Source organism: Doryrhamphus excisus, linkage group LG13, assembly GCF_037039965.1.
Source record: "Doryrhamphus excisus strain RoL-2023G ecotype Guam linkage group LG13, RoL_Dexc_Guam_v1.1, whole genome shotgun sequence".
Classification (NCBI taxonomy): Eukaryota; Metazoa; Chordata; class Actinopteri; order Syngnathiformes; family Syngnathidae; genus Doryrhamphus; species Doryrhamphus excisus.
The window spans coordinates 3,741,077-3,754,886 of NC_136369.1; the positions used below are offsets into that span (position 1 = coordinate 3,741,077).

The window sequence follows — 13,810 nt, forward strand, 5'->3', positions numbered from 1 at the left end:
ACTGAGAATGACTTCCACCTCACCTTTTCCTGAACATGTTTTCCATCTCTTTATGAACTGTGTTTTCATATGGCTCCATCAGATTTGATGCTGTCCATATTCATATTCATTCACTGGCCCACAACTGGAGATCATTCTGACCTCAACAGGCAGGTTATGTTACCACAAATTAGTCTCGGCCCTTTAGTACAATACTGTAACCCCTCGTTTGTGATAATAATTTGTGATAGTAATTGGTTCTGTGATAAGTGAATTTCCACAAAGTAGAATTTCTTCCATTTATTCACAGTCCGAGTATAGAAAACCTGTATATGACCTTGTGAATACAGTTTTAACATTATTAGAGCTCTCAAGTCGTGAAATGGACATTTCTCTGACTTTAGACACATTCAGGCATGGCGACCAATTACCAAAAAAATGTTTTTTTTAATGAAATGTTTGTAACGATCGCGCCCTCCTATAGAGGTAACGAGGCTACAACGCAAAAACGAAGGTCGTGGGGGGAGCGGATATCAGCTGTAAGAAAAAAAAAGGAAACACTGTCGAAAATGTTGGGTTGCCACCACCACGGCAGTTTAATTACACCAAAACCAACCCCGCATGTCATCCCCTCCCAACCAACCTAACTAACTAACCAACTAGTCCCACCCGCCAACAAAGACAACCAGGAAACCCCCAAATTAATCCCGAAAGTGTCCCAAAGTTCCCGAGGAGTCAGTGCTTGTCCACAAAACAGAGTTGAAAGCCGCAGTTCCACTCACGGACGCGCATCCACTTCTCCGTCCGATCCCTGGGTCCGGAACCTTTCCCAAAGTCCAATTGCTCAAGCCAGGAGGGAAAAGGGAATCCCGTCAGGTGTCGCTTGACAAAGTTGGTCCTCGTGGCCAAAACGCCGGCTCTCAGCATCCCCTCGCGTGTGTGACGTCACAACTTTTCTCTTCCTCCAACCACCCCGGCGCGCTGGAAGAGCCTCGTTAAATACGCGCCACCTACAGGCGAGTCTGCTCACTGCAGTCGCTCTTGCAGATGAGGAGGATGCATGGTAACAATGATGATGCCCGTATATATGGTCCTGTACCTGTTCCCCCGTACACAGATCATGACAGTAGTTTTTCTTACAGCTGAGTATATTGTAGCGACGCACTTATGGACCCCACTACCTCAGCTGATGGACTTCTGTGGCCATTACATGTTAATTCTGTCCTCATTACAATAAAAATACCATTGAAAAATCTGGATATCTTAGTTTCACAAACAAAAAATATAGAGTAGACACATTTCTATTCAGGTGTTCAGGACGTGAATTACATCCATAAAACACTTGACTTCTTTTCTACATGAAACTAGCCGCTACTAGTGAACTGATGACTTTTGTTTGTGATATAGGCATCTTACTGCCGAATTAGTGTATCTGTAATTGGAATAATAAAGTTGAAACTTGGTCACCACTGGTCAGCAAGAGTGAATCAGGAAAGGAGCTTAATGTCAGCTGACATGTCAAATGACATCAACATAGTGACATTTAATCGATGTAATGGAGTATATAATAATCCTCAAATAATGCCTCAAATAAAGATCTGTAAAAAGGACACCTTAAATCCCCAGGTAGCTTTAGTATTTGTGCATGACTACTTAAGGCAGGGTGTCCAAAGTGCAGCTGGGGGGCATTTGTGGCTTGTGTTTTTATTGCCCCACTAATACATTGTAGAAAAACAAAAAAACAGCAAAATGGTAAAACTTGAGCAAAAGAAAAACTAATATATATAATAATATAATAAATAATATAAAATATATAACTTTTTTAGCGGGCGGCACGGTGGTCTAGGGGTTAGCGCGCAGACCTCACAGCTAGGAGACCAGGGTTCAATCCCACCCTCGGGCATCTCATGCTAGGTTAATTGGCGACTCCAAATTGTCCATAGGTATGAATGTGAGTGTGAATGGTTGTTTGTCTATATGTGCCCTGTGATTGGCTGGCGACCAGTCCAGGGTGTACCCCGCCTTACGCCCGAAGACAGCTGGGATAGGCTCCAGCACCCCTCGTGAGGAAAAGCGGTAGAAAATGAATGAATGAATGAATAAACTTTTTTAGCCTTTTTACAAAATGTAAAAGTACATTAAATGCACTTTAATTTTCAGTATGCAGCCCTCGGTGGAAAATGTTTAGGACACCCTTGCCCTTAGGCAGTGGCTCTCAATTATCCCCCGACCCCCCAACCCCCATTTTGTTTGTTGTTTATTAACTTGAAACTGAAACCAGGAAAATGCAACAAAACGGAGAACATAGACGCATATCCAGCACTCAAATTCTATGTTGAGTACTATAAATTTGTACATGTTGGCAGGTCTGCACTAACATTGAAAGTACTCCTAGCCCCCCCTTGACAGTTCACTGCACCCCACTATTTGGGAAGCACTGCCCTCAGGGAACTAACACACAAAATTGCTTTCAGACATCAATCTTGGTGTAAACAGATTTCATTTCTAACCTATGAACTCATTCATATCAGAAGTAGATGTTCGTACTGCGTTTTAAGTTGTAGAGTGGTAGTACAGCAAATGCTGTGGACTGAATGCATTTCAGAGTGGATCAGTTATTTGTGAGCCTTCAAGTATTTAGTGCAGTGACTTGACCAAGCACGAAGTGTAAATCATGTATCAAGGTCAGCGCCATAAGCATGAATGAATAATGTCACAGGCTGTTGCTTCAAAAGCAATATGTCTGACTTTGAAAGGCTCTAACATTTGCAAAAGACATTCCAGCATACTTAAGCCGTATCATTCTTACATTTTTTTTCCCATCACGACTTGTTTGAAGGTTGGAACCAGTATGCAGAGAAGAGCCAATTTAGCACTTTGGAACATTTGACTCAAACAAATGGTCTGCTGACAAATCAGGTCAAAGGTTGAGGGGAAATGAAACCCAAGCAACGAGATGAATAACGTAATTTTATTTCAACATGCAAGTTACAATTGAATACATCACATCATTCAATTCACAGTTCCACACATCCAAAAGGAGCAGGAAGAAGCAAAGCTTATTTAATCCTACCCCCCTTCGATTCCACATCTGTTGCAGTACATTTATTCACTTCACAAATTCCATATGTCATTTGCTTAATACATAAAAAAGTGGTAAGGTAATATTAGGGATGTTCTAATCAGGACTTGGCGGCACGGCGTTCGAGTGGTTAGCGCGCAGACCTCACAGCTAGGAGACCAGGGTTCAATTCCACCCTCGGCCGTCTCTATGTGGAGTTTGCATGTTCTCCCCGTGCATGCGTGGGTTTTCTCTGGGTACTCCGGTTTCCTCCCACATTCCAAAAACATGCTAGGTTAATTGGCGACTCCAAATTGTCCATAGGTATGAATGTGAGTGTCAGGACTTTATACTGCCAATACCGATCCCGATAATCCATCAAGGCCAATAAACAAAAGCCGATATGCTTGTTTTACCAGAACATGAACTAAATGCTGGTATCCTCAAATCACGTTTTGTAGTTCACAATGCATTTATTTGTAGTCTTCTCACATTATTAAAGGGAACCTTTCATTCATTCTTTCATTTTCTCCCGCTCATCCTCACAAGGGTCACGGGGGTGACTTCTGTCTTCTGGCGAGAGGTGGGGTACACTCTTGTCACCAGCCAATCACAGGGGCACATATAGACAAACAACCATTCACACTCACATTCATACCTATGGACAATTTGGAGTCGCCAATTAACCTAGCATGTTTTTGGAATGTGGGAGGAAACCGGAGTACCCACACATGCACGGGGAAAACATGCAAACTCCACACAGAGATGGCCGAGGGTGGAATTGAACTCAGGTCTCCTAGCTGTGTGGCCTGCGCGCTAACCACTTGGCTACCGTGCAGCTCTAAAAGGAACCTATTATGCTAATTTTTTGACCCTTCCAACCATTTGAGTGGTGGTCTCCTATAGAGCAGCTACACACAATAACCCGCAAAGAAAACCTTTTCGATTTTGCGGAATCTGTATCTATTCCAGCTGTATTTCCTTTGCTTTGTACTTCCTACCATAACGGTCTGTTTTAATTTATTCCACCGACGGCCCACCTGTGGGCATGCCCACTCCACTGTGATTGGTCACACGCCCAAAGTTCTTCCTAACTATGAACCATACAAGGAAGTCCGCCCCTTTGTGACATCACAATGTGGTGATTTAATTGTGGGCGGCACGGCGGTCGAGTGGTTAGCGCGCATACCTCACAGCTCGGATACCCGAGTTCAATCCCACCCATGGGCATCTCTGTGTGGAATTTGCATGTTCTCCCCGTGCATGCATGGGTTTTCTCCGGGTACTCCGGTTTCCTCCCACATTCCAAAAACATGCTAGGTTAATTGGTGACTCCAAATTGTCCATAGGTATGAATGTGAGTGTGAATGGTTGTTTGTCTATATGTGCCCTGTGATTGGCTGGCCACCAGTCCAGGGTGTACTCCGCCTCTCGCCCAAAGACAGCTGGGATCCAGCGCCCTCGTGAGGTAAAGCGGTAGAAAATGACTGAATGAATGAATGATTTAATTGTATAAAAAGAGCTTTGACAAAGAACTTACTGGAGTCCCAAAATGAGATGTTGCACGCAGGCATGAGAAGTCAGGAAGGTGAGACCCGAAACAACTGCAAACAAACTGGTAGCTGTAAATTGCAGTAGCTGAGCCTAAGAGCTGTGTTGATTCACTCAAATTGCTACTGGTGTGTCTCGTGGCGCCGCCCAGGACTGGGAAGGTGTCTGTAAAAGAGGAAAACTGCAGAGGTCAGCAAAAAACACATAACAGTCAAAAGAAACAGAACGTGACTGCACCTCCCCTTTAAATGACGCCACTTGGCAACCTACCTGACATGTCAGGGCACCTATTGTAAAAGTCGGTTAGGAGGGAGGGGTCAATGATGAGAGAGCGGGATACCCAAGAGCAATCCTCAGGGCCGTAGTCCTTACCAGTCCATCAGATACTGAAACCCATTATCCTTTTTTCAGACATCAAAAATAGCGTTGATGGTAAAGTAAGGATGGCCGTCAGTCAGCCGAGGAGGAGGGTTGAGTTCAAAAGATGACATGTTTAGGAGGAAGGTTCTGGAAAACAGGATGTATTGTGAAGGAATTTGGAAGCTTGAGTCTAGCAGCAGTTAGCAGCTGTTAACCATCTGCTCAGCCTCATAAGGGCCAACAAATCTGGGAGCCAACTTTCTGGACTCCACAGCCAAAGGAATATCCTGGGAGGCCAGCCACACAATCTCTGATTACAAGCTGCCGTCCGGCAAGGGAGGTGCGAGTATCCTGTCAGACACGGCGGGCACGGCGTTGTTGGTGAGAAACAGAGGAAACTGATGCGGTGTAAACCATAGGCAACATGAAAGGGTGACAGATCAGTAGCCCGTGAGGTGGAGTGCTAGCGGCAGACGCAACGGATGCTGCCTCCACATCCTGGTTAGCCCGACTTGAGAAACAAGGATCTTGGCAATTTGATTAATGTTCATGTTAAAGGTTAAATAACTGTTAATACTGGTAATTTTAATCTGAAAAAAAATAATTTGTCTACCCAACAACTATATATGATTTCTTAAGTGTTTATTATTTGCCGTTTTATTATTATTATTATTATATTTACCTGATTGATTGATTTTCTTTGCAGTGAATTGATTCTCTTGCTGAGCAAGCCTCTCTTCTTGAGCTATGGGTGCCAGATACCATATCCAACTCTGATGGGTCCATGTTTGTGGCCAGTTGTTGTATCATGCTCTTATAAAAACTCGGATTTCCCATTCTGATGATGAGTATTGACTGAGTATTAAGTGAGCTGCATTTATATGCCGTTTTTCCACCTTAACAGTAGTTACCACTTTGTATCATGCATTCCTTTCCTAACAACTTACCATGCAAAAACTACAGAGTAGTAGTACAGAGTACGACCAGACAAAGCAAGTCGACAACTTTCGATTTTCAGCACGGCTAAGATTTCAGTACAGTTGCTTTCAACTGCAATTGCAGTAGACTCACCAACCACAATATTAGGTACATCTGCACAATCTCCAAGCTATACAATACAGGAGCTGTATCAGAAATTCTGCCTTAACAATAGCCACTTTGTCATGAGGAGTTTTTCCTCTTTCCGAATGAGTTTTCCGAAAACAGGGTATACATGAAAAGGAATATTCCAATTTCTTGTCTTGCGCAGCTATAATAATATATAATAATATAATAGAGTAGTCAATGGGGCATGTGCAGTAAAGCGTAAACATCAACATCACGTGATACCGGCTTCCTCGAGTTTTCACTTGTTGGAATAACTCCGTATTGTCAGTTTTTCGTTCGTCCAGTTTTGAAATTTAGTTTGGATAAAAAACAAACTTTCCGTAGCATTCCAGTGCCGATTGCTTGCCTCCATTTTTAAAACTGAAGAACATCTCGAGCTGCGTGTTACGTCATGTCAGAGCATGCACTGAAAGAACGCACCCGGGATAAATTTAAACAGGAAAAGATCAAATTCAATCTTGCTAATATTTTATAATCAAACTCGGGACACGTTATATTGATACGTATATATAAAGCAATACTGGGCTTGTGAATGGCGTATACAAGTGTTTAGATTCTGTTCCACAGATGGCGGTAATGCATACGAAAGCTGCTTGCCAACCGCCAATAAACAACAGAAAAAGAAAAACACGACGAAAAAGAACACACCCTGACAACTTTCCGTTTGAGCGGGTACAAGATACCTCAATCGGATTGGGGATAGGAATATTCCATCCCTGGAATTCCACCCCCTATGTTCATTCGGATTGACACTTTTCATTGGGAATGAGGTGTATACAAAGGTTAAATTCTTTCAGTTTGAGCAAATAAACCAAATGCAATTGGAATATTTGGGTCCATGTATACGTGGCTACTGAGGTCTTTATAAGCTCCGCATTATTGAGGTCCATTATTGAGTACATCAGCAGTAAATATCCAGATTTCTCTTCATGTTTCACATAAGGATTGTGGCTGATTGATGGGGAAAATTCCCCAAAAAGTACAGTTTTCCTTGTAGGTCATGAGTAATACAGCTTCCAAAGAAGCAATATGTTGTGGAAACGTAGCCACTCTGAGCTTTAGGGATTTAGTATGGCTTTTTAAAAATTTTTATGCAAAAAATCTAAACAAAACATTAAATCGCTGTTTTGTGTTCACCTGAAATGAAAATACTTGTATTGTATGTCTTTCGTATTTAAGCCTGACTCCAAATTGTCCATAGGTATGAATGTGAGTGTGAATGGTTGTTTGTCTATATGTGCCCTGTGATTGGCTGGCGACCAGACCAGGGTGTACCCCGCCTCTCACGACAGCTGGGATAGGCTCCAGCACCGCCGCGACCCTTGTGAGGAAAAGCGGTAGAAAATGAATGAATGAATGAATAATTATTACTTATTTCCTTATTTTACTTTTCATTTTCTGTTTTGCAATAGCCTGTTCTGGCATTAGTCCAACCCTGAAATGTATTTGATATTGATGCCATATTTGTTGTCCCTTGCCATTTTGCGGTTCAAATGTTGCCGCTTCACACTATCCCATTTTTGAAAAATGTTAATTAGTAAATCATCCTTTTTTAAGCTTGAACATAGCCTATTATTAGACAAAAATATACATATCATACATATTTTGTGCTTAAATTAAGCATTTTCAAGCATAAAAATGGCTAAATGAACTACAGCAAAATACAATTACAAGGCATTGTGAAGAGGCATTCAAAGACACTGTGAACGATATGTAGTGGTGACTAGGTGTCAGTAATGGTAATGAGAAGTACTCCAAAAAGAATCCTAGAAATTGCAGAACGTATCATTTAATTAATGTGATCACACTTCCTGCAAGTAATTGACAGCCGCAACCGTGTTCCAAATATTCGAAATCATTAAATAAGTCTAAGAAATTGCAGTAATATTAATAATAGAATGGAAGTGAAGGGACAAACAGGCTTAAATGAAGAGCGGGAATCCGCAAAAAACTAAATCTAAACAAAACATTAAATCGCTGTTTTGTGTTCACCTGAAATGAAAATACTTGTATTGTATGTCTTTCGTATTTAAGCCTGGCTCACAAAATCACACAATTTAAACTACTATGACACTCAGAGCATAAAACTGTACAACAGAAGTTAATCAAGCCCAAAATTATACACCATTAGGAACACACCCTTCCTGTACACATTAAGAAGGAAACGTATGTGAAGTTTGCTAAAGAGTACTTGGATGTTCCACTGCATTACTCCACTGCATTACACAACATCGGAACCCAACTGTGAAGCATGGTGGAGGGAGCATCATGGTAAAGGTGTGCTTTGCTGCCTGAGGGCTTGTTATCAACAATGAAAAAAAATAATCCACAAGTTTATCAAGAACTCGTGACTATCTCTCCAACAGTTGGCAATCATAAAAGGATCGGTTTTACAGCAGAACAGTGGCCCAAAACACAGATAACATTAACAACACAATGGCTTCAGAAGACGAAAATGTGAGTTCGGAGTGGCCCAGTCCAAGTCCTGACCTCAATTGAGAAACTATGGCATGACCTCAAGTGAGCTAATCACACCACACATCCAAAAAAAAACTTACTTGTTCCTCCCTGTCTTGTGAATGTTACTTCCAGTGTTAGTTTAAATAGTCTTATTCTTGTGAGTTAGAGGAAGATCAGACTACATTTTATGACCAATTTATGCAAAAATGTAAGAACTTTCCTCCCACTGTGGGTCTTACCAAAATGAAATGGCTTCTTCTTTGGAAGTACTTGAATCCCCCACAAAGTCTATGAAAATCAGTGAGTATATTTGGTGTGATCTTCATCTCTGCATACGTTGTACTTGTACGTGACATACGCACACTGATGCACACGGGGTGCTTTTCATTTGTTTTGTTCATTTGTTTGTCTGGAATTCCCCCTGCTGGGACGAATAAAGGCTTTTCTTGTCTTTAAAGTCTTGGTTGCCTTCAGCCAGCAGTCAGACATTAGAAAGAGAATGTATTGGTGCATCTTTGACCTGCGGGGGTGATGGAGGGCAGCCCACCCCAGGCAGTGGACACATATTACTTTATCGAGTCAGGCGCACAACAGAAACAAAAGGTTTCCAAACTGCTTGACCCAAGCGTCTTTTTGTAATGTTTCCACAGATAAATGTGTGTCTCAGTTTGTCTTCTTCAAAGAGGCTTAAATGTACTTCCTGTGTCTTGGTTATATGTTATATGTTCTTTATTCTAATAGGACAACATAGCATTTAAGTTTGTTTTAACAGCTTCATTAGATTTTCATCACACTATATAGCTACGGTAGATTGCCCCCACCAGTAAATGGGAAAAAATCGGTGAGTAATTGATACATCCGTAAAAACGTCTGCTGTAAAAACATACAGCTCGGTCTGATCCCTCCAATCCCTCCTGCAAGCTTGATGTTGATTTGCAATAAAAGTCAGTGTTGGAATTATTAGATTAGCTACGGTTCCAGAACCATCTTTCTTCAATTCCCATTGTTCAGTAGCAACAGAATATAACACTAAATTCCAAATACACAATGAAGGTTTAAGCCCTGAATATACCTCACACACTTACAGAACAGATGAAAACTTAAAACTTTAAAACGGTTGCCTTTTGTAACCGTGTTACATGTATACTATAACTATTATAACCTGTTTTATCTTGTATTTACAAATTTGCATGGCTGCAAATGCTGAATCACTAACGTGCAGAGATCCAATACTCTCATACGTCACTAATTCATCACTAATACATCACTAATACATTACTAATATGTCAGTAATACATCACTAATACATTACTAATACATCACTAATACATTACTAATATGTCACTAATACATCACTAATACATCACAATACTCTCAAACATCACTAATACATCACTAATACATCACTAATACATCACAATACTCTCAAACATCACTAATACATCACTAATACATCACTGTTACATCACTAATACACCACTAATACATCACTAATACACCACTAATACATCACTAATACATCACTAATACATCACTAATACATCACTGATACATCACCAATACACCACTAATACATCACTAATACACCACTAATACATCACTAATACATCACTAATACATCACTGATACATCACTAATACACCACTAATACATCACTAATACACCACTAATACATCACTAATACATCGCAATACCCTCATACATCACTAATACATCACCAATACATCACTAATACATCACAATACTCTCATACATCACTAATATGTACATCAAAGTACTCTCATACATCACTAATACATCACAGTACTCTCATACATCAGTAATACATCAAAATACTCTCATAAATCACGAATACATCACAATACTCTCATACATCACTAACACACCACTAATACATTGCAATAATCTAATACATCATTAATACATCACTAATACATCATAATACTCTCATAAATCACTAATACATCACAATACTCTGATAAATCACGAATACATCACAATACTCTCATATATCACTAATACATCACAATAATCTCATACATCACTAATACATCACTAATACAGCACTAATACATCACTAATACATCACAATACTCTCATACATCACTAATACATCACTAATACATCACCAAAACATCACTAATACATCACTAATACATCACCAATACATCACTAATACATCACAATACTCTCATACATCACTAATATGTACGTCAAAGTACTCTCATAAATCACAAATACATCACAATACTCTCATACATCACTAATACATCACAATACTCTCATACATCACTAATACATCACAATACTCTCATACATCACTAATACATCAAAATACTCTCATACATCACTAATACATCACAATACTCTCATACATCACTAATACATCACAATACTCTCATAAATCACAAATACATCACAATACTCTCATACATCACTAATACATCACTAATACATCACAATACTCTCAAACATCACTAATACATCACTAATACATCACTAATACATCACAATACTCTCAAACATCACTAATACATCACTAATACATCACTGTTACATCACTAATACACCACTAATACATCACTAATACACCACTAATACATCACTAATACATCACTAATACATCACTAATACATCACTGATACATCACCAATACACCACTAATACATCACTAATACACCACTAATACATCACTAATACATCACTAATACATCACTGATACATCACTAATACACCACTAATACATCACTAATACACCACTAATACATCACTAATACATCGCAATACCCTCATACATCACTAATACATCACCAATACATCACTAATACATCACAATACTCTCATACATCACTAATATGTACATCAAAGTACTCTCATACATCACTAATACATCACAATACTCTCATACATCAGTAATACATCAAAATACTCTCATAAATCACGAATACATCACAATACTCTCATACATCACTAACACACCACTAATACATTGCAATAATCTAATACATCATTAATACATCACTAATACATCATAATACTCTCATAAATCACTAATACATCACAATACTCTGATAAATCACGAATACATCACAATACTCTCATATATCACTAATACATCACAATAATCTCATACATCACTAATACATCACTAATACAGCACTAATACATCACTAATACATCACAATACTCTCATACATCACTAATACATCACTAATACATCACCAATACATCACTAATACATCACTAATACATCACCAATACATCACTAATACATCACAATACTCTCATACATCACTAATATGTACGTCAAAGTACTCTCATAAATCACAAATACATCACAATACTCTCATACATCACTAATACATCACAATACTCTCATACATCACTAATACATCACAATACTCTCATACATCACTAATACATCAAAATACTCTCATACATCACTAATACATCACAATACTCTCATACATCACTAATACATCACAATACTCTCATAAATCACAAATACATCACAATACTCTCATACATCACTAATACATCACTAATACATCACAATACTCTCATACATCACTAATACATCACTAATACATCACAATACTCTCATAAATCACAAATACATCACAATACTCTCATACATCACTAATACATCACTAATACATCACAATACTCTCATAAATCACAAATACATCACAATACTCTCATACATCACTAACACACCACTAATACATCGCAATAATCTAATACATCATTAATACATCACAATACTCTCATAAATCACTAATACATCACAATACTCTGATAAATCACGAATACATCACAATACTCTCATATATCACTAATACATCACAATAATCTCATACATCACTAATACATCACTAATACATCACTAATACATCACTAATACATCACTAATACATCACTAATACATCACTAATACATCACTAATACATCCTAATACTCTCACACATCACTAATACATCACAATACTCTCATACATCACAAATACATCATTAATACATCACCAATATATCACTAATACATCCCAATACTCTCATGCATCACTAATCATCACAACAATCTCATACATCACTAATACAACACTAATTCATCACTAATACATCACTAATACATTACTAATGTATCACTCATACATGATCACAATACTATCATACATGACTAATACATCAGAATACTCTCATGCATCACTAATGTGCAGAGATCCAATACGCTCATACATCAAAGAAATATACAGTGAAACCTTATTAATTTGACATTATTTTAATTAATCCTTAATCTGTCATTAATTTGTTCCAGAAGGTCCAATTCTCACAGAAACAGACGCTAAATTTTTATAAATTTTTCCAAGAAGCCAAAAATGTTAACAAAAAATGCATTTTCATACCCTAAAAATATATATATTGTATGTATATTTTATTTGACAGGAAATCCACAAATTTGCAGGGCCATGAATGTTGAATGCAGTCTCCCTCGCTTCCTGTTGTGGGTGCACCCCTTTACACACCCGTTTGCTATCTTCATTAGTGGTATTTAGTAGTATTAGTGGTATTTTGGATGTTTAAGTTAGTGTGGTGGGATCCATGTTCACAATGATACTGTCATGGCGGCTGAATAGCTGCACGTCAGGATGGCTGTAGTCAGTTGGCCATTTATTTATAACAGCAGCATACGGAACTTACTGTCTTGCATGCTGACTCTCATCACGGCACGAACACTCCCATGAACATTCCCCAACACTTCCTCAATATTTTAGTCTTCCTCCAAACGCTTGCTCGAACCAGCATGCTGAACCTGACTGCCCTCCATAGCTAACACATGAAACAACAGCTTGGAACAATACAATATACGGTTACATACGGTTACACACACTCCCATTTTTGTTCTTCTTTTGTTCTTCTAGGTCCTTCTTGAGAGTCAACACTTTCAAGAAGGATCTAGAACAGGGGTGGGTAAACTACGGCCCAGGGGCCACATCTGGCCCGCCAAGTGTTTGAATACGGCCCGCCCAATCTTTCCAAAGTATTTCATTTAAACTCAACATACAACCTGGCATCATGGCCTTAGCCAACCTTTTGATGGTTTTATCAATTTCGTTTTTTGACATGGTCTGTTGTTTACAAAGTGCTCCTGAAAAAAGGCACACAAGCACATAATAATAATAATAATAATAATAATAATAATAATAATAATAATAATAATAATAATAATAATAATAATAATAATAATAATAATAATAATAATAATAATAATAATAATAATAATAATAATAATAAA

The 13,810-nt window shown here is 38.5% G+C and overlaps 1 protein-coding gene across 2 annotated transcripts in view; it reads left to right on the top strand.

Moving 5' to 3' along the window:
- LOC131139865 (protein kinase C-binding protein NELL1-like) overlaps nucleotides 1-13,810 on the top strand; it is a 237,854-nt gene that overhangs the window by 210,493 nt on the left and 13,551 nt on the right. The gene's annotated exons all lie outside the window — the stretch shown is intronic.